Source organism: Centruroides vittatus, unplaced genomic scaffold (genome assembly GCF_030686945.1).
Source record: "Centruroides vittatus isolate TY-2023 unplaced genomic scaffold, ASM3068694v2 contig_1042, whole genome shotgun sequence".
NCBI classification, from domain to species: Eukaryota; Metazoa; Arthropoda; class Arachnida; order Scorpiones; family Buthidae; genus Centruroides; species Centruroides vittatus.
This window is the reverse complement of record NW_027120674.1, coordinates 275,069-298,462: the sequence shown is the minus strand read 5'-3', so window position 1 is coordinate 298,462 and position 23,394 is coordinate 275,069. Positions and strand designations below refer to the sequence as shown.

General features: G+C 29.3%; 1 protein-coding gene across 1 annotated transcript in view; it reads left to right on the top strand.

Moving 5' to 3' along the window:
- The first annotated feature begins 17,237 nt into the window (after positions 1 to 17,237).
- LOC136969866 (PDZ domain-containing protein 11-like) overlaps positions 17,238 to 23,394 on the top strand; it is a 34,788-nt gene continuing 28,631 nt past the window's right edge. Inside the window, exon 1 of the mRNA XM_067264162.1 lies at positions 17,238 to 17,345. The gene's annotated coding sequence lies outside the window, so the exon portion shown is untranslated. The remainder of the gene's footprint in view (positions 17,346 to 23,394) is intronic.

The following is a 23,394-nucleotide window of genomic DNA, read 5'->3' as shown; positions in this document are numbered from 1 at the left end:
TCCATATAATTTTTATATTTTTTTAAAAATAATAATAATAAACACGTGTTTTTTTGGACGGCGATGAAAGGTGTAAGGAGAAGCATTTCTTTCTTTCTTTTTTTTTTTAATGACTCGTTTCTGTGGCTTAAATTCTTAATCTTTGATGTTTTACTTTACTTTTAAACGTAGAATCTTATCATTTATGTGTTAGATTGTGAAGTTTTCGTAGGGAAGATTAGAACAGCATCAGAGTTTTCCCTAAAGATCAAAGAATCTACTCTATAGTTTTACACTTTCTTAGCCTCAAGCGCTTTCACTCTTCAATAAAACTTGGATTAAATATAAAAATATATATTAAAAAAAATTGTTAAAAGTTATTTGTCAAAGACCTTTATCTTTATCTCTTTCAGTATAAAAATTCGTTACGTTATTTAATACGAATGATCAGGAATATCGTTACTAATTTTTGTACCGAGTCTCCGAGGTGCAGTCTAGGATAATAAATCAGACGGTCTCTCTCTCTCTCAATTGTTCTTCTTCAGGTGGGTTAGAATGGCTTCAGGTAATGAAGATTTAATAGCTTGGATGCTTTCTCTCTCCCCCATCTCAATGATATATTCCCCTTGTGAGGTGGGGGATTCTATAACCATTTTAACCATTCGTGCTTTTTTTCTTTCGTTGTTTTCGCCCTAGAAACCTGTTTAAAATGGAAATAATACTTGTACTTTTAAGTGGGAAGCTTGCAGAAGAAGTATTATAGAAATTTCTCTAACGGCATCTTTGATAGTGATGCGGATCTCAAATGATGTCTCTAAATAATAAATATCGGTTATGAGAACTTTTTGACGGAACTTACGTGTAAAAGACTGTCAAATTTATCATAATTGTTAGGAATTTTTTACATTTAATGAAGAGAACAGCGAAATTTCCATCGATATTTTCACCAGAAACGTTGATAAGTCGATAACAAAACTAGTTTAATTAATTTAAATAATGTTTTTAGATAATTATTTTTCAACGGATGAGCGAATTAAATTATTATTTTTCAACGAAATTAAACTATTTTTTGAATTAAAAAAAACACGAGTAAACAGCAAAGAAACTTTTTTACTTTCATTAATTCTTGTAATTAATCCTCTTCGATTCTTTACTAAAAGATTAACAGATTAATACTCCCCTTTTTTGCATGTTTTTTGATTAATTTATACCTTTAAAAATATCCGGAAAGGAAGAAAATAAGAAAATTCACAATCCGAATTACCTTTAAACATAATAAATACAAGTAAAAGTTTTCTTGTTCATTTTTAACTGAAAACATTTCTTTTTATTCTAATTATCTGCTTGGTTTGTTTCGTGTAAAATTACGATAATTACACGATTAAGACTTTAAAATTGCGGGACATTAATTTAGTAATTAGTCGAAATAGTTGCTTGTTCAAAAAAGGAAAGAAAAAATCGTATTCAAAGAAACGAATTTAGAGAAGAGAGGAAAAAAAAGAGGAGTGATCTTCGAAGAACAAGATTTTCCTCCTCATCTCGTAGGTACTGCAAGATACTCACATTAGTTTACGATACGTTAAGCTAGTGCAGTAAAAGTTAAGTGGCCATTCCCTAGTACATTATGTCCAACACCGGAGATAGATAATAGAGTGAGTGAAGCCAGGACGATGTAAAGTGCAGAAAATATGGCCGGCTGGTGTCGACACATACACGAGATATGAAGAGAAATATTGCATCGTTAGATCACTGCGACTAACCTTAATGTGTGTGGAAACTTTACCGAATAGTTTGCACAGATAGTGAGTTTGCTTAAGGTAAAGCAGACACCGACCACTTCTCTTAACCCGATAATCCCAACTTTTCTATTCCTCATCCCTTTAGGATTCTATCGAAAATGTTGCATACCTCCTTCTGGAGTTGAACTCTTATCCGAGCGTTAAAAAAAAGGTGCGGATGATGATGGCCAACACGCGTAAACGTCTTGGGAATTCGATGTAGAATTTTAGAATTAATTCCCTAACTTGGCTGGCTATTGACTTCTTAATGAGAAGTATTTGTTCTTTCCTTTGTTCGCCCTCAAACTCTTTAAAATTTAGCTAAATTTTTACCCCTTCTGCGGGTTTGTTTTCTGACTGCAACATCCTGATAAGTAGAATTGAATAGGACGAAGTGAATGGGAAAAATAACGACAAAACTCCTATTCGCGTAGCATTGTTTAACGTATCTTGGTCGAAACGACCTTATAAATTTATAAATAAAGTATAAATTTGCGATATTTTTTCATTTCTGCATACGTCAGATAGTACGTAATTTAGCACCAGAGGTAGAGTTAGTTTTCTCTCTTTAAAGATGCGGAAGAGAGGGATGCGGAAAGTCAATCTACAGAGCGTGACGACAAGATTGTAAGATCTTTCCCCAAAAATAATCCTTAACAAAAGAAAAGAAGGGCATAAACTTCGGACGTTTTCGGTAGTAGGAAGGCACCCGAGTTGAATTTTGAGCAGGAGCAATAAAAGTAGCTTTAGCGAAAAGAAGAAACAGTCCATAACGATGACTCACTCGGGGTACAAACACACTTACATACCATGCTTCGATGAACCTAAAACTTCAAATAAAACGGATAAAAGGACACAATCTCTTCTAGGAACCGAGACAGACTCAAACACTAAAAGCTCTTTGGGTATTACCAATTCGTCTAACGGGTCAGTTGTTGGATTTCATTAAACCGATTGGTTCTAAAAAATCCTTACACTCGGGGGACGATCTTTTCTATTCTACGTTGCTCCTTCCCATTCTAGAAGTTGTTGCACGGTGTGAAATGACTCGAAAAGAGATTCCCCCATTTACTATTGCAGCTTTCTATTATTATATCAATGACACGACAACTTTCGGGGGTCATTTCGTTAAAGGCCATCCCTCTACACAGCTAACTAATGGACATTCTTCCGCATCTCGTATTAAATAAACTCATCCCCGCAACCGGTAGTGTTTCGATCTACCTTGATCACTTACTAGAGTAATTGCTTAGCTATATATTGTAGTCCGTCTGTTTGTCTATCTCCTAAATAAAACACCAATAATCGTTTGTAACCCAGACTTAACCTCGACACTCTTTTAAAACATTAAACGTTCGAAAACACGGAAGATTTAAACAAAATTTCGACTTATTATACAAGGAAAAAAAGATTTAACGAAAAAAAAATTAATAAAATTCTCTTAAATAAAGAAAAATAAATTTGTTTTTGGCAATTCTTTACTTTTAACATTGTTAATATTCAGTTGATGATTGCTAAAGAAGATGATTGATTGAGGAAATATAAAAATCAATACAGTGATTTTTAGATGAAAATAATGTAATTTCCTTGCCAAAAAATTCAAAAAAAATTATATATATATATATATATATATATTAAATTTATAACGTTTCTTATCGAGTATTTAATCTTTTAATTTTTGAAAATTTTAATTAAAAAATTTCCTAAACAAACAAAGAACAATCTTTCTCCTTTATGTGTTTATCGATTGGTTAAAAAAACACGAGTTTTTTAGGTGGGTTTTTTTCGATTTTAAGTGTTATAAACTTACAAATTTTAAAGCTTAGATGCTATATTAAGTTATAAGTTTATCTATTTCATCTTATCTTATTAATTAAACAGTTTAGATGGAGAGTAAATGTACAATTATGGCTAATGCTATTAACATTAAAGTCCATATCAGGATTTTAGGATGTAACAATAAGTGATACCGTTCCAGATGGAAGAGGCTGTTTAGTAAATTGATTAATGGCTTAATTATGGCGTTTTTTTTCTTATAAAAATGATAATTTTTTTGTAAATTAAGCGGAGAAACTTGAGGATAAAAATAAGAAAATACGAAAATCTTCAGGAAATTACTCTTCGGGATGATTTTTTTAAGTTCTGGTTGGGGATTTTTTTAAAGAAAAAGGCATACAAAAATAGGGATTTTCGGAGGAAGGTTCGTGTGTAGAGATCCTTAATAAAGGCTCGATTAAGAAGCATTCTAGGAAGGTTCCATTATTTTGAGGAATTGTAAAAAAATAGAGTTTCTAGCGAGTGGTTCATTAGAATCGACTTCGTAATAAGAGGGGGTCTTCGGGAGTAGTATTGGTCGAGGGTACTTGACAACGGGACGAGTAGTATCGCCGACTTACAGAAGAGAACGTGATTCAACGTCTGTATAGACGAGGGAACTACTTCAGGACGTCTCGGTCGAGAGTTCGAACCCAAAATTAGTATATCTCCCGACAACGAGTCACTCCCTCCCCCTCGATAAGCAAAAGAAGAAGCGAGTGGGTCAAACTCGGAGGTTAAATCAATCGAATTTGTCGAAAATTGATGAGTCACCTGTGGTCCCCTACGTGACATCATCGAGCGAGGGGACATCTGTTTGACGATGATAAACACGTTCTTTTTAACACGTTTACAACGGCGACAGATTCGATCAATTATCAACACCAACATTTAATTAACACAGTTTTGGTTATCTCTCTTTCTCAATTACCTTCATTAATAACTATAGCAGCTGTCTAGTTTAACTTGCTGCTGATGTGTTTATCGTATGGGGTTGTATTTTTCTTGTTTACGACCTCCCTTAAATGAAGTACGTCAGAACGAGATGTGGAGTTTTCGACACATCGATCAACAACTGCCAATACTGCGCTTCCAACCGGTTTGTTTCATAATAAAGCTCCCTTTGTTTGGTCTGTTGCAGTACCTTAGTAAATGACGTAATCTGGAAGATGTCTCGCTGGTAATTCGAGTAATATCTCCTTTAATAATTTACTTAACTAAATTATTAATCGATAAAACTCTTACGTAAACACATTCGCTTTAGTCTACCAATATTCAAATTTCTGAGGCTCGCGTAGGGATTCAAATACTCGAATGTCGTGCTATACGAGGGGATCCAAAAACTAGAGTACTGTACTATGTGAGGGGACCAAATACCTGCCAAGGGTTAAAAGTAAAACAATGCGAAATGACGTTATTTAAGCCATTGGAAGCAAGTTAAATTATAATTTTTGTTGTTTATTTAATACCCTCGTTCTATTCTGGGAGATAAGAAAACACGAAAACCGAAAGTATAAACATAAAAACGTCAAACGTGACAGGTTGACCATAGCAGAGACAATTTCTTCTCTAGAGACTATTGGACAAACATTAACGTCTCGGTTATTGTTGAGATAGAATAAATGGGATGGGTTATAAGTTGGACGTCAACGTTGTAAGTCACTCAGTCACGGATACAACACCCGTTTCTGGATGTGGAAAGCTGCAACTCTGTAAGCACCGCTTCACTAATATGATTTAACAAGAGGAGTGGCACCACCCGCTTTAACACTACCAAAAACACCAGAGAATATTTTATAAAAATCCTCTCTCCCTTCTTAATTTACTAAATGTTTAACTTGGTCAGAAATGTGCAGTTAATTAAAATGAAATATTTAATTAACCGAAATGTTCTTATTCATCAGAGAGAGAGAGTTGTAAAACATTTTTATAAAAGAAGGAAAATAAATGAAAATGTATAGAATTAAGCTTTATTTTAAAAGTAACTTATTCTAATTTAATTTTTAAATAAAGGTAACTCGATTTAATTAAACTTAATTCTATTTAACGAGCTTAATTATACACGACTTACACTTAGTTTTATACTTTGCTTCCATGGTTAATGCCTATATTTTTTAATATGTTGACACTTTGTGTTTTAAATTCTAATATTTTATAATTATTCGGCTCTATGTAAACGTATTCTTCAACTCGGTAACCAGTTTTAATGCCTTACAATTTACGTAATTATGTTTTACTTATGTTATATAATTATAATGCTCTAAACACAAGTTCTGCTTCTATGTTTCGTAACACGTGCCTACACATACCTAAGCTGTGTTGTAGCAACATAATTACAGGCCTACTACTGTTATACTGTTATATAAGTAACTTTACTACTGTTAAATTATTTTTTATAAGTGTGAAGAACTGTCATATAGAGAAAAGAGTAGGAGTAGAATGCCCAAAATTTGAAGTATACGAAGCTACCACTATAAAGCCGTCGTCTAGTAGTTGGCCTCTCATCCCCAAAGGGCACGTCTCCTTTACTAAAATTTAAAAAAAAAGGAATGATTTATGTTCTTGACAAATGAATTAAGAAGAAGACATAAATTTCTAACCCTTTGTTTATACAATAAAGCAGAATTTTGTCACCCACGAAGAGTCATAACGACCATTAAGACACACTCGATGTCTTTCTACACCTGTTTGTTGTCATTTTAGTAGGAAGTTCGGATTAAGTTAATTGAATTTGTTCCTCTGCCTTATTGTAACGCTAAATTATCAACTATAATTATTTCTGTGGTAATGCTGTTACGTTTGCCTCGTTATACTTGCGGTTACATTGCAGTTATTGGGATTAATAATTTCCAGAAAAGATCCCCCCTCTACAAATTACACTTTAAGTTTAATAGAAGAGCCAACTTATTCCTTTCTTGTTTATTAATACGTGGAAAACTCTTTAATATTGTTACCTCGTCCGGTATCGGTTCGTAAATTGATAATGAAATTTGTAATTTGCCATTTTAAGACACGAGCTCATCTTCATCCATCATTGTTTGCTCGCTCTTCTATGCAAATGTTACGATTTCAAAAGTACTAAGTAACTCTTAATTAAGTTCCTCGGTGATGTATGCAACGAATTTAAAGGTAAATTTGTTTAGAAACTTTATTTTTAACAAGATTTTTAGTCTCTTTGGCCGAGTGTCAAATCCTTTTGTAGAAAAGAAGGGAGACAGCAACTTCTCCTTTCTTAGGTTACGATGTCGCCATTCCCTCTTATGGCCACTTGTCGTGTGTTTTGATAAACAAAAGAGACATATTCGTAGCTTTTATGACGTCTTTCCAGCGTATAAACCCCTCTTTTTTTTGTATAACTGTCCATAGTTGAAGGCAAATCCTCCTTTTTATTTGTAGTAAGCTTATCGTGGAAATATGCTTTTTCTCTCCTACGAAAAACAATTAATATTTTTTTAGTTTTTCGACGTTATAATCGACTGTTATATTTTTTTCTTTCTTATAAAATAAATTATACCCTTTTCTAGTTCGTTTTATCTTCAGCTTTATGTAGAGAGAGAGAGAGAGATGCTCACTCGAAGAGAGATCCTTCCATCCACTTTATTATTTATGAAATGGATAGAAAATCTTTTTATCCAAAGACGAGAAGAAGCTAATCGAGGGAGCATCTCTCTCCCTCTTGATCATCTCACCCCATCCATTTTAGAGAATTTAAGAAGAATATTCATGTCTATTCTATAAGCTTTTCTAAAAAAATTCACTCAAACGTGGGGCATCTCCACCTGTGGTCATAGTAGTGTTAACTCTCGTAAGAGCTAAAATTAAAAGAGAAAAAGACCTTTTCCTTGTTTAAAACATTCAAAATATAGAAAAACAACTCCCAATTTCTTTTTTTTAAACCATTTATTTTCCTGGTAAGCCAACAGACCATAAAACAAACTTAAATAATAAATTTATTATCTGATTCGAGATAAGAATAAACGAGTTATCTCGTAACACATCCAAATAAAAAAAAAATTATTCGAAGATTTTATATTAAAAATATAGAAAGAAGCAAGCCACAGAGAAGCAAAACACGTCACTAAAAATCCCCCTTCGTCACTAACTTTTATAAACTTTTAAAGTCCATTTATAAAACTACATTAACTAAGTCATAAGATACGTACTTTTAATGACAAGTTTTAGATTTTTAAGTTGATTTTTTTTTCTTCCTTTTTAAAGATATTTCTCGAAGGTAGATTCTAAAAATGCGTATGGCACATAACAGAAAAGACGTTACGAAAGGTGAAGGAGGAAGGAGAATGACGTTTACGAGATGACGAAATAAAATTCTTACTTTGAGAAAATGAGCATCTGGGCTTGTTGAGCGTAACTAAAGAATGAGATTAGTTGTAGCACGAGATGCGCTTCGTAACGATTCCTCAGCAGGTGATGCCTACCAACTGCTACTGTTAACTAACTAGGTCTTATGCTTGTCCTATGCCAGTACTCCTGTACTTGACGGTTAATCAATGACGTGTTTGCGACTTGTTCTTTCGAATACTTGATTTTACTTCTTCTCCCCTTCTCCTCGTATACTTATTTTTACGTTTTCGTATCGTTGTCGTTAAGGTATCTTCCTTAGTTTCATTAACAACAAACGTATATTTAATTAAATCTCTTCTAAAACTCCTATTTACTTCGTCGTTTTAACCCAAAAAAAACTTGTAATTTTAATGTGATTTTCTTAGAAATTAACGAAAAAAAATTGTGTTTTTATTCTAAACTTCTTATCTTCACGATTCGTCTTGTAAAATAAATGAGGGAGTGATGCCTCGTGGAAGAGATGGCAATTACCGGTTTAATACTTTCAAGGATTGCCTTTTTTTGGTAGAGATGCCCTCGCTAGGCATCTTTCTCATAACTCAAGCATTGTCGTGTCTTACCTATAGGGCATCTCTCCCATTCGAATATTGTAACTTGGCAGTCTCTCTTGAGTATCTCTACCAAATTTCTCTTCGAGAGAGGCATCTTTCCTACACTTACTAGGCGTATATTACAGAATTAAACACATATTAGTATAAGACTAACATCTGAAAGGCATTTATTTTACGAAAGTTCAAAAAATTGCTACTAAGAACTCATTTTGCACCCCAAAAATATTCGAAATAACAACGAAACTAAACGAAAATCCAGAAAAAAAAAATTTTGCACGCCGAAGAAGATATTTTGGTACGGCACTAATGCCTCTAAGGCATGTATTTAATAGTCAATTCAAAAAAATCGCATTAAGTTCCATGTAAAAAAAAATCTCATTAAACATTAAAATTCCATACAAGGAAGGACAATAAATCTAAAAAACTTCCAAAAAAATTCTCACATAACAGAGAATTAGGCACGGATTTTACAGTACGGTATTAATGCCCGGAGGCATGTATTTAACACAAAAATTCAGAAAAATCTCATTTAAATCTCATCCAGGAAACCTCATTGAACATTAACAGTACACACGCGAAACGAGTAAAGTAAGTAGAACCAATAAATCAAAATAAATAAATAAATAAATGCCAGCAACGAGTTGCTTAACTTTCCCGGCGACATTTGGTGGCGCCATCTGTTATTATATTTTATTTTAAAAACTTTTTATGCTTTTAACTATTATAAAACGGCAAAAAGCATAATTTTGAGAGTGGGGATGGGATGCTAATAACGAATAAAATCGTCATCGTAATTCCGACCCTACTCGAGATACGACACGATCTTCTATATCTCCCCACCCCGTCGACATTTAACCACCAAAATTTAACAGCATCGATCCCTCTAATACACAAACCTCCCTGCAAAATATCAGAAAATTTCGTCGAAAAGCACACGAGTTATTAAGCATCAAAGAGGGTGAACAAGATCGCCTCCCCCCACAGAAATATTTACACATACAGAAAAATCCCGCGAATGTTTTGGCATTTCAAGGTCCACCGAGTCCAAAAATGTAAAAATATCGGGTGGGAAGGGGGTCGTTTTTTGACCGACGGCCGTACTTTTCCCCTCTGTTTTATATATGTAACAGACGGTAAAGTTAAAATCTAAACTTTCAAAATAAAAATATTCCGATAAACAAAATACAGATTAAAAAATAAATAAATACAAAACTTTATTCATAAATACGGTTCATATATAGAGTTTTCTGTCGAGTCAGCTTACACATTTAGATATTTCCATTCTCATATAAGTTAAGCTGGAGAAGAGGGAAGAAGGGAGTGCAGAGGGTAATTTTTTGACTTTACTTTATAGGAATGGAAGAACCGTAAACAATGCCGCTTCCGTATGGCATATAGCCTCCATATCTGTCAAATATCTAGCATTTTATTTCCCGTTTTATGACCTCTATAAAACTGGAGATTTATTACGAGTCTTTTGGTTGGAGAGCCTTTGGGACGTCTTCACCCCGTTTGACGTATCCCGACTTGTTTTAATTGAAACCCTTGTCTACTGTTTAGAATACTCAAAGAAGATTAAGTCCGAAAAGAAGGGATTTGACTCGGCAATGAACAGTTTTTTGATAGATTTATGTTAGTTTTTTTCCGCTAGATTCGCTGTTATAAAATTGATACAGGTGAGGCTTTTACTATGGATTATTTAACGGGATGAGAAGCAAATCTTTCGAGCAAAATTTTATGATAGAGTAAATTTTTTTTTCTTTTCTTTTTTGATCGATACGCCATTTTTACTTTCCTGCTACGTTATATATTACATCGGTCAAAAGATGACCCCCACGTTTGGATTCGGGAGACCTTGAAACGTCGAGAAATGCAAAACAATTCTGATTTTTCTGTATGTGTGTGTGTATGTGGGAGGCACGATTTTGTTCACCCTCTTTGAAGCTTAATAACTCGTGTGCTTTTTGTCGAAAATTTCTGATATTTTGCAGGGAGGTTTGCGTATTAGGCGGATCGATTCTGTTAAATTTTGGTGGTTAAAGGTCGAGGGGGCGGGGAGATAAAGGAGGTCGCGTGTCGTCTCTCGTGTAGGGTCGAACTTAATTGACGATTTTATTACCATTTAGAATTTTTTATAAAACCAATTCCAACCCTCAAAATTAGACATTTTTGCCATTTATATTAATTAAATGGCAAAAAAATTTTTTAAAAATAAAATATGATAACAGATGGCACCACCAAATGTCTCCGGGAAAGTTAAGCAACTCGTTGCTGGATGCCGAGGTTTTTTTTTGAGTATTTTGGGTATTCGTTTTTCAATTAAAGAAGAGGAAGATGTATCATAATTAAGCTGTCTCCTCTTTAAATTAAAAATTATTTTTAAGTATTCGTTTTTTAATTTTAAAGAGGAGGAAGAAGAGCAAAGATTAATTTTTTAGGATATCTTCTTTAAAGTTTCTCCCACTGTTAAAATTCCCGTGTTTAATTCCTTTTTTTAAAAAGTATTTTTAAGTGTTTTTGAGTACTTTTTGAATATTTTGAGTGCTTATTTTCGAACTTTAAAGAAGACGAAACGTGCAAAAATCCATTTTTTCTCTCTCCCCTCTCCTCTGTTTAAACTTCTCTCCACTCCTTGAAAATAATTTTTAAAAATTATAAATTAAAACCGCTTAATTTAAAAGTAAATCTAATAAAATTTTAAATAAAACATTTTATTTTTTTTATTTTTACTTTAAAAAAAACAAATAGTGTTTTTATTGATTCGTCAATAAAAATATATTTTTTTAGGGTTGTAATTTCTCATTTTGTATCATTTAAAAAATTACTTTAATAAAAAGAAGAAAAAATGTTATTTGTAAAATTGAATTTTCTTTCTAAAAAAAAAATAACAAATACTCGAAAAATAATAATAAAAAAAAAGGTAAATTATTCATCAGTTTTAATCATTTCCTATCTTTAAATGGCGTAAAATGCAATAAAATTTATTTAAAAATAAGAGGGGGAAAACGTAATTTTGCTTGAAAGAAAGCAACAAAATTAAAAAAAGAAATAAATAAATTACTCGACTATTAACATCCCCATTTAATTTATTGTAATCTGGAATAAATATAATAAAGAAAAAAATAATATAAAAAGAAATGATTAATAAATAAAATAAACCCTTTTAAAATCTTTTTAAAAAAAATCAATTGTTCTAATTTTTCGAATAAAATAAACAAAAAAAAATATGACTTTTTTGGAAATAAAATTAATTTTTATGTTAAAATTTTTATATTTATTTACTCTATTATTTTCTAAATGTATTATTTTATTTACTTATTACATTTTCTACTTCATTTGATTTTTTAGAAACTGAAAATTCTCCTTCAAAACAAAAAAATCTCTTATTGCCCATTAAAAAAAAAAACCTTTTCCTTCTGAAATTTAAAAACAATTTACCGAATGAACTACCAAAAATTTTCAGTCGAATTCACGTGACTTCCGGTCAAACCCGGAAGTCACGTGAATGCGACTCAAAATTTTCTCCTCATTGATGAATCTATTGCTAGCAGGAAAAGTATGATGTACAGGGGCAAGCCACTATTAATTTGAGGTGGAGAGCATATATGTTAAATTTAAATAAATTAAGAGTGTAGTTAAAAACTTCTCTTCTTTTTTGGAGTTTTTATATTATTTTCTACTTTATTTCATTTTTTTAAAAATGTTTATCAGCTCAAATTCTCATTGAAAAATCGTTCATTCGCCATTAAAAATCTTTATTTTAAAATCAAAAAAATTGGCCAAATTCAATTTTTTTAGATTGAAGAAAAAGATTAAAGATTCGAAAGATCAAATCCCGAACCAATTTTCAATCGTTCGGAAAAAAAAGCACTTTCAAAAAGAAAAAAAAAAGAAAGAAAACTCGATTCCGATTCAATCTTCTTCGATAAAAATTGATTCAGTATTTAAAGAAATTAGAGAAGGAAGCTGCAAAATTCCGATCGGAATTTTTAAATTAATTTCTAATTTTTAAAGATTTTTTTTTATTCTTTTGTATATTTTTCCTTTTAAGATATTTTTAAATAATTAATTATTAAATTATGCAAATATACTTTACAGATCCTTTGTCGATGATCGACACGAGTCTTTCCAATAAATTTATTATTAAAATATTCTAATTTTATTAATTTTATTTTACGTATTTCTCGAGTTTATTAATATATTTAATTATTATAAATAGTTTTATTGTATCGTAATTATATATATATATATATATAACAGAGGGCGATCGGTCAAAAGATGACCCACGCGAGGTTTTTATATGTTTTGGACGTCCTCGAGGGAACTCAAAACGTCCTGAAATGTATAAAATTCGGGGGTTTTCTCTGTATGTATGGATGTTAATGTGTGTATATGTGCGCGTGTGTGGGGGAGCACGATTTTGTTCACCCTGTTTGAAGCTTAATAACTCGTGTGCTTTTTGACGAAATTTTCTGATATTTTGCAGGGAAGTTTGTGTATTAGGGGGATCGATGCTGTTTAATTTTGGTGGTTAAATGTCGACGGAGTGGGGAGATATAGAAGATCGTGTCATATCTCGAGTAGGGTCGGACTTAATGACAATTTTACTCGTTATTAGCATTTACACTTTTTTTTTTTTTTTTAATAAAACCCATTCCTACCCTTAAAATTATACTTCTTGCCATTTCGTAATAATTAATTATATAAAAAGAGTTTTAATAAAATATTCTAACAGATGGCGCCATACGAGTTTTAAATCTTTTTGCCGGGAAAGTTAAGCAACTCGTTGCTGGATTTTTCAATATATATATATTTTTTTTCTTAACAGAAAATTTACTATTGTAAATTTTAAAAAAATTAATACAGATTTATTACTGAAAAATTTGTAATATATTATTTTTTATTTTAATAACAATTTGTATAATTTCTATAGGGAAAAAAATTCTGTATAAACGTGAAATATTTTTAAATATTTTGAATTTATGTAAAATAATAAATATTTATTTAATTTATTTATTTTAGTACAAGGTTTTAAACTAATATAAATTTTTAAAATAATTTTTTAGTATTTTTGCAGCAAATTTTTGTAATTTTTCTTTTTCAGAAGTCAAAAAATGTACTTTTATTTATTTATTTATTTATTCAAAAACATATTCTTTGATATACAATTATAAAATAAACATTTAAGTAAATATTTCTTCAATAAATATATTATTGTCATTTTTTACAAATGTGAAAATAAATTACATATTTAAGAAATATTTGAAACAAAAATATACATTGTTTTATATTTTTAAATATTTAATAATGTTTATTACAACATTACAAATGAATGTAACTTTTCTCAAATATTTATTTTAAATTAATTAATTTAATGTAGAAAATTATTTAAAAAACTACCAAATAATAATAATAATAATTTTAGTTATTTTATTGAATATAAATTACGAGAAAATTTATTTTTATCAAGCCAAACGAAAGAACAAATGGAATTTTATAAATGAATTATAAGATTTCTTTTGTGAATTTTTTTGGAATAAAATAAATGAAGGATTATTACAAGCAGATTTAATTCATTATGGCTGATATTTATATGTAAAATGTTTATAAATGTAGAGAGAGAAGTTGTAGTATCGATCGTCGGGGCTGCAATTTGTTTTGTATTGCAAGTTGAAAGTAATCAATAATATTTTTTAGAAAATGACAAAACAGAAATGAAACCTCCTAACATTAGTAGATTAGTACAATATTCATTTTATCTCAATTTTCCCTCTTTTTTCCTCTACATAATTCCATTTTTTTCCCTTTTTTCCCTCTCTATAAATATATGAAGACGACAATAATCTCCATTTACACATATATATATGTATAACACTGTTATTTTTATGTATTAAAAAGTAAAATTATATTAGACATTCATTTTTTCTCAATTATCTCCCTTTTTTCCCCTTAATAATTTGATTTTTTCCCTCTTTTTCTCTCTACAAATATAAGACGACGACAATAATCTTCCTCTTTCTCCATGTAACTCTACTATTTTTATATATTGAAAAATAAAATTCTATCTCAATTTCTCCCTTTTTTCCCTATGTCATTCCATTCCCCCCTCTTCTTTCCTTTATAAACAGCATGGCAATAAGCTCTGCTAGATATATGCACATAAAGCTCATTTATATTTATATGTTTATATGAAAAAGTAAATAAAACTTTTTAATGAAATTTTCTATTATATTTTTAAATTTATTTATATATTTTTATATTTAAAAATAAGATTTGTTTACTAAATCTTTACTTAATACTTTATATATTTATATATATTTATATTTTTTTTATATATATTAAAAATAGCATTTATAATGAAATATTTACTACAGTTTTTTGAATTTTGCGGACTTTCTTTTGTATATTTTATAGAAAAATATACAGAAAAAAATTATTCTGTAGAATTTAAAAGAAAAATAATTAAATTTTGTAAATGTTTTCAATATTTTACAACGCTTTTTGAAGAAATTTTAGTGAAATTTTTCAGAATTTCTTTGAGTTTTTGAATATTTTAAAGAGAAAAAATATATTTAAAAATTTACTATTTATTTATAATATTTTTATTCTTTTTAAATAATTAAAAAAGATGAAATAAAATGATAAATTTTAAAGATTTTTAATACATTTTATATAAGAATTTTTTTAAATTTTACTACATTTTTAAAAGTGTTTTATTTATTTTTATTTTTAGATTTATCTAAAAAGTAAAATTTAAAAAATAATTTATAATTAAGATTATAGTTTAATAATTATTTACAGAAAAATTATTAATGTTTATTATTTCATTTTTAAATTTTTAAAAACTTTTATATAAAGTTACTATATAAAAATTTAATTTTTAACTTTATATAAAAGAATAATCATTTTAAAAACTTATAAAAAATTAAAAGTTTAAATATAAAATACCTTTAAAATTAAAAAAAAATAAAATAAAAATTAAAATATATTACAAAATTATTTAGAGTTTTTATTAAACTTTCTGGATTTTTAATTGTTTTTCTTTGTACAAACTTTAATTTGATAAGGTTTTTTGATTTATAAATGAAGATTCTTAACCGCTGTGAAACGTTTTTTGAATAAAAATTTAAACTTTAAAAAAAATTGAATAAAATATTAAAAATTAGTGATTGAAATAACGTAACTTCCGGTCCAGACCGGAAGTTCATGTATAGTTAATCTGGTCCTCCTGCCCCTAGTATTTTTATCTCTGGTCTCGTTTTTCATCTATCTCCTTCCGTTCTCCAGATTAATGCAGGACAGACAGACAGTGAGAATTTATAGTTCTACAATTTTTTAAAACCGCAAACCAATTAAAAAGTATTCCAAACATGAAATTTTTAAGTGTGTAATAATTTTTTTACAAAAATAAATATAAATAAATTAATAAAATTCTCCGAAAAAATAATTAATTTTCTTAAATTTTCTTTAATTTATTTCAGTTTATTATTATTATTATTATTATCTTCATTATTTTATAAAAACACAAAAGAAGAATTTTTAAATATATTTATTTACATCATGCATTCCCTTAAGATCGCTTAACGATATTGTTAAAAATTTAATTTAAATAAAAAGAAAAAAAATTAATTTTGCAATTTAGATATTGATAGAAAAGTAAAATTTAAAAAAAAAATCTTTAAAAAATAACACTTTTCTTTGATTTTTTTAAAATACATCCGGCATTAATCACTCTTTTTAAAAATACTTTTTTAAAGAAAAACATTACACAAATGGAAAAATGAACGAAAGAATTTATTACCCAAAACGAATTATCACATTAATTAAAATCATTTATATATTATCGAGTTAAACAAATTGCTCCGAAGAGGGACTGAAAAAAATTTTTTTTTTTTCTTTTTTTTTTAATCGATAAATTTAATTTATAGAAATCTCGAGACAATAATAAAAATTAAAATAATCAAAATCGAATTTATTTTGAGTGCCGGAAAGAAAATAAGTCATTCTACGTCACGCATCTTGTAGAAGTGTGTTGTGATTATGTAGTGTTGTAATTGTTTTGTGTGCTGCGTCTGGGTTGCGTGTTGTACTTTACGTGCGGTGTGATTGTTGTTTCTATTGCGCTTGCTTTATTTTTGTATACGGATTTATTCTGTAAATTGCACTGTATGCAATTATGTGATCTATGTTATGTTTCTGTCGTTTACGTGTGTATATTTCTGTGATCTATACGTGTATATTTCTGTGATCTATACGTGTATCTTTCTGTGATCTATTCGTGTATATTTCTGTGATCTATTCGTCTGTTTCTATTGCGTAAACTGTGCTCCGTGTGTTTATATTTCTGTTACGTATACTGTGGAATGTGACTATAATTTCTGTTATGTGTATATATGTCGTGTATATATATGGTGTGCGAATATACTTCCACAAATATCTTACGTTTCCATGTAAAATTCAAACACGGCTATTGATGTGTTTAAATTTTTTTTTCTACACGTATTTATATTGTGTCGTATTCGTATTTTATATTTCGCTACGTTACGTTTGTTTATCGTATATATTGTATTTCATCTGTGTATTTATTGAATCTGCAACAAACACCAGATTCAATATTCCTGGCGCGTTGCATATAAACACCCACACGACGTGGACTATTGCGCGTATATTTTATATGTCGTGTATATACTTCTGTCGCGATTATACGTCGTATATACCACGTGATTGGAGAGACTAGTGTCCTACGTCATCTTCCATCCGCTTTATTTGTTAGGACAGTGCCAGGGGGATATAATACGTTCGCTTAAGTAGCAACGATAAGACGATGCAGCTTAATTAAAAATCATTGTTCTTCCCGAAGGTGAGTTTTTTAGAAAGATCCTTCTTCCTCCTTTTAAATCCAATAGACAAATGTTTCGTTTAATTACTATTTTCCCTCGTGCATCGTAGCTGTGTAATAGTGGTGCATTATTCTTTTTCCAATCGTCGTCTAGACTTCTGTTCCTCTACAGAAAAGACTCTTTTCAGTTTGCATTGGGTCTTTTGCAGATAATGAACGTTTCTAGAAAAAAACAGGGGGGGTGAGAAAGTATGCGTTATTGTCATTTAATCTAATGTGATTATTACAAATCATCGGCATTTTGGGAATTGTTGTTAACGAGATGAAATTTTTGATAACTTGACGTGAATTTATTGAAATTTTTACTCCTGTACATTTGTTGGAAACAAAGATTTCTTTTTTCACAATTTTGCAAATGTAACGTTTGTGCAAATTTCTGTTAAAACGGGTATAAAGTTCTTGTATGTTTTTGTATGAATCTTGTGTAAATTGTATCAGGATTCTTACATAACTGTACAAAAAACGTGTGGAAAATTATGAAAAATTGTTCAAAATCTCTTAAATAATAATCATAATAATAAAATTTTAGAAAATTACGCAAAAATATGCGAAAATGTTTTCGTAATTGTGCAAAAATTCGTTCAAATTTACATTAAAACGTTTGACAATTTATAAAAACACTCACATATAACTGTGTAAAAAACACGTAAACAGTTATGCAAATTTTTTAATAAAATTAACAAAAACTATGCAAAAATTCTTCTATATCTGTGTAAAATAATATCAAACAAAATTACGTTAATAAAATAGAATTTTACTTAAATTACGCAATGATTTTTATAGAATTATGCAAAGTGTTTTGGAATTAAAGTGAAATAAATACTTAATTATTAGATTAATACACTCTATTTACAAAAACCAAACATTCTAAATTCAAGAAAAGCAATAAGAAAATTTTATTTTCTCGAATTTACCCCTTAAAACTTCTCGTGGAAGAAATTTTTTAAAAAAATAATAATAATTTTAATTTATATTCTAAACACAAAATTTGGAAATAATTCACTTATATAAAACCTTATCTTCCATTTACAGTAATATTTAAAATATTACGAGAGAACATAAAAAGGATTTTTTTAGATGGAAGAAAGTGATTTTTTTTGAAAAAAAAAAATGCAAAGATTGTAATTCTTGTTTCTTTTTGTCGGTATCTCTTTATCGTTTAACGAGCGAGTAAAATGGGAATAAAGCAAAATGTCATTAAAAGTTTCATTTTCTACAATAATTTCAATGTTTAATTTTATCGTTTTATTCCAGCTGCTAAGTCGCACGATTTGAGTAATTTTGTGACACAGTAATTGCATTTTCTGTTTAAGAGACAGTCAAAATAAACAATTGCCAAAAGGCTTTTCTTCCTCTTTCATTAAATAACAAGCTGAGAAACGATGTTATTTGTTACTCATCATTTTCTAGTAATATTTACTACTAAAATATAATGAAATTTGGTCTCTTTTCCATCCTCCTCTCCATCCTCCGATCGTTCCGAACATTGCTAAATTTTCGAAACTTGACATGTGTTTCGCTCCTTCTTTTCTAGCGAAATCCTCGACTTATTTACATTCTGTTAGATTTATCGATCTTAAAATGTCTTTCGAGTTGTTCTTATTAGAATGCTTGGACCACCGGGCGGTCACGTGACCAGTGCCAAATTAAGCATTAAACTATATAAATGTCACACGTTACATGATTGATACGCCGCTTAGAAATTTTGCAACATGATTCTAAAAAATCCTGTATAGAGGTATTATTTAAATTGCTAATATGGTCACACGAGAGAAGAATATATATTAACTTTTATAATTTTCAAAGTTCAATCTTTGTTTTAATTTGGGTGTTTTAAAACGAAGGAAGATTCTATTTCTCCACTTCCTTAATTAGAAAATTATTGCATTTTCGGTTAAGAATCTCGCACCTTCCATCAATTCTTTGGGTTCTTTTAGTGATTTTAAACAATTATTTTAAAAAAAAGTAAATTAAAACTCGGGTTTTTTAAAATGAATATTTTTCGAAATCCTTTCGTGAAAATGCTCGAATGAATTTATTAGCACGAAAATGGCAACACGAAATATTTATGTAATACCTCTAGAGGTTAAGAATACGTTATCACAATATGTAAGTCCTCTTTGGTGAAGAGAGGAGATTCTAAATCTCTCTAAGAAGCTTCGAACATCCCCTTCGAGATGCTCTCGATTCTTTATAAAGATCCTAAAGTCGATACATAACTTACCAAGCAAGCCCTCAATCTAGTTCTTATAATTGGCATCTTTCCTTCTAGAGGGTTTTTAGAACTGATTTTTTTGAAGTTTTGACATTTTTTAAAGCATCCTACTCCATTTTTTATATATATAATTGGAAGTAATTTACGAGTGAAGCTTTTTATTAGAGTTGATCCTCTTCGATCACTCGAAAAATAAATGATAAAGAGAGGGACTTCGTCACGTATAAAACTGAATTGATAACGTTATCACGATATAATTGAGTATAACCTGTAAAACTAGAATCTCTACAAATATGAATAATCCATTGTTGGATACTCATTATCATAGTCTAACTTAGATTAATGCATTGTCAAAATGATCAGTACACATTAATCATCCCGGCTTTAAATTAAATTCTATGTCCCTTCCTTGAGAATTAATTACTAACTAATCACGATCTTTAAAAATTTAACATCTGAAAAACGTTCAAATTTAAAAAAAAACACACATATATATATATATATATATATTTCAAAATAAGTAAATCGTGTCTAGTTATAGAAAAATGAATTGAAAGGATGCTAAAAAAAAAGATGAGGAAGAGCAGAACACGTGATAATGATTACTCATTTATTATTATTTTCTTCTTTAACTTATTGATGCGATCTTAATAATCACTAATAATTTGTAATGTAAAAAAAACATCCATTTTTCTTAATTTTATCGTGTAAAAAACTCTACTTTTTTTAATTTGATTGATTTTATTTGTATAAAGTCGCACATTAAAGAGGTGGATGATGCAAAGTACATTATTGTTTAATAAAGAAATTAATGATATTTCTCTCAAGTGGTAGCCTTTTTTAAATGATTTAATGTGTCCTCTTGTAATACAAGAAAAACACTTTAGAATTTTTTAACATTTTAACACGAAGAAACTTAAAAAATGAGCCGTAAACTGATGCGATTCTTTCAAGTGATGCCGCGGATAATGTCAGAAAATTTACTCTGTGTCATTTAAAAAAACGGAAAAATAATTTAATAAAATTGTCAAAAATAAATTAAAATTGTTATAGATTTTGTGGATCGTGATTATTTTATAAAATAACATAAAACAGAACAATGAAATCTGTATAATCTCCCACGTTAGAAAAGCGAATGATGCAAAGTGTTTTTTTTTTTTTTGTATATTTAATAAAGAAATTAATTAAATACGAACCTTTACTGGATATATTATAAGAGAATACGTTAAAATAACAAAAAGACTTTATAGATTTTGATATTTTAACACGAAAAACAACGTAAAAAATAACGAGTCATGGAAGTGTGCAATCCTCTCAATTGATGCTTCTGATGTTGCTAGAAAATTTACTCTGTAGCATCTAAAGAAATCAAGAAAGAATTCAATAAAATTGTCAAAAATAAACTAAAATCGTTGTAGATTTTATATATTTTGATTGTTTCATAAAATAAGACATAAATAAATTTATATTGAATTTTTTAGAAGAGGTGAACATAACACCGAGTTGTCGAGAAAATATATCGAAAGCGATAAATTTAACATAGAAAAAATATATTTTTCTTCCTGATAACTTTTGAATAATATTAATATTGTTTATAGTTAATGTCAGAAAACTCTAAAAAGAAAAAAAAAATATCAAACATTTATAGAACATTTCCCTGTTTCTATTACTCTTTCTAGAGTTAGAATTACAAATTTTCTTGGATGATATTTCAAAGAAGATATGGGATTTCAAAATAAAAAAATCTAAAATAATATTTTTTTGAATGCCAAAAACTTGAAGAATATTCGAATTTTTGACGAAATGTAAACTCATAAATGTCAATGTTTTACTTTAAAATCACCTAATAAATGATAAACAAGGCATTAAAGGTGTGTCACGTGATACGATTCGAATTCCGAATCGTGTTTTCACAGCCATGTTCCACATTCAAACTCTGAATTTAATATTAATAAATTTCTCGTTTTAAAATGTATATATTTACTTTTTAATATATTTTTTGTACGTTTAGAAATAAAATAAAACATTTCTTTATGTGTTTAAATATATTCATTTTGAATTATGTCTTTATAACTTATATATGTATACGTCGCGTTACCGGCGCGCGCGACCGACGCGCGACATTACCTTAGTTCTTTGTCCATTTACTTTATATCCGTTAAAGTCGTGTAATTTATCGTTAATTATTTTTCCATTAATAAACCATAACTTAAAAAGAAATAATAAAAACGTATTAACGTTAAAATTGCTAATATATTCGCGGCGCGACTCACGCGTGGTAATTAATCATGTAATATAAAACACGATGTAGACAGGCTATTCAGAATTGAATCTATGCTTTAAAAAAATTAAGTAGTCGTATTTTAACCTTAAAGGTATTACTGGGTAGTTATATATAGTTAACATAAATTGCGCTACTGTATTATAGGTAGGTAGACGAGTTGTGTATATAAAATTACAGGAATGGCATGGAGTCAGATAGATTTGAAGCATAGAGGTATATGAGCTCAGGTATGAGCTTAATAAGGTGCAAAGACAAATTGCGATTCGTGTTTACTCAAAGCTGGATAGTGTGAAGCGACAAATTGGGCTTAGTTGTTTACCGTAAACTTAATAGAATGCAGAAACAGCTGCGCTTGGTGTTTTAAATTTAATGGAGCACAAACATAACCTATGTCATACATAAGTTCGATAGAATGTGCTAAGTTTATAGCTCGTAAAAATAAGACTTTTGTAAAATATTTAAGGTGAGAAGACAAACTGTAAACTCGCTACACTCTAGTGCTTTTTAGCGCACGATAAATTGTCTCTATATTTTACGTTTAATACAGTTAATGGACAAATTGTATTGTATGTTGAAATTTTAAAGAAAGGGGTACTTAGATAACACTACTTGCTCTTACTATTTACATTGAAGAGCGGCACTTATGACGTATTTAACATAATTTCTTCTGCAAGATTTTAATTGCATCTTTGTTCTGTTTCTTCTATGACTTTTACGTGTAAATATTCATCTAAACAATTAAACGTAAGCGCTTATGATCTTCTTTAAGTCCTTTTTCTTTTCTTTTTTGATATATTTATGCAATTCGCTTAAGGTCTTTCTTAATGCTTAAACACAACTTAACAGATCTCATTTAAGATCTTCCTCTAAAATCTCTCCTAGATTTTTAGATATATCTAATACCTCTCATCAGTTCTTGTCTAGATTATTAGATATAATCAAAAATCTTCTTCTTCTTCCACTCTGCAAGCGCTTGAATATTCAAGAATTATCACTTAGAATGTTTATTATATTTCCTCTAAGGTCGTTGCTTGCATGGAACTTAACTCAAGTCTGTTTTATGAAGCTTCATTCCACAGAGTTTTAATGTGCAAAGACAGAATCTTCTTATAATCCTTCCTCTGCAGATCTTTTGGATACATCTAAGCAATTCATTTAGCATCACCATCTTCTTCATTTATTCAAATTCCTTAGATGTAACTTAACACTTGGCTATAGATGTTGCTGAAAAACTGAAGTTTTTTAGATTGTAAATCTCCCTCCCTCGAATTTTCCAAATGCACATAAACACTGGGGAATTTTTCATCCAACTTCTATCCCAAGGGTTTCAACTACGTCTTTACACTTTTCCCCTAAGCAAAATACTTAGATTCGACTAAACGTTTAGGGAATAGAAATGATGTAAAAATAGTTTAATTCTCACCATTTAAATTATCATCTTGAGCAATCTGCAATATCTAAAAAGCATCATTAAAGTTTCAATGGTGTCAATTATCCTGCAATTATCGTGT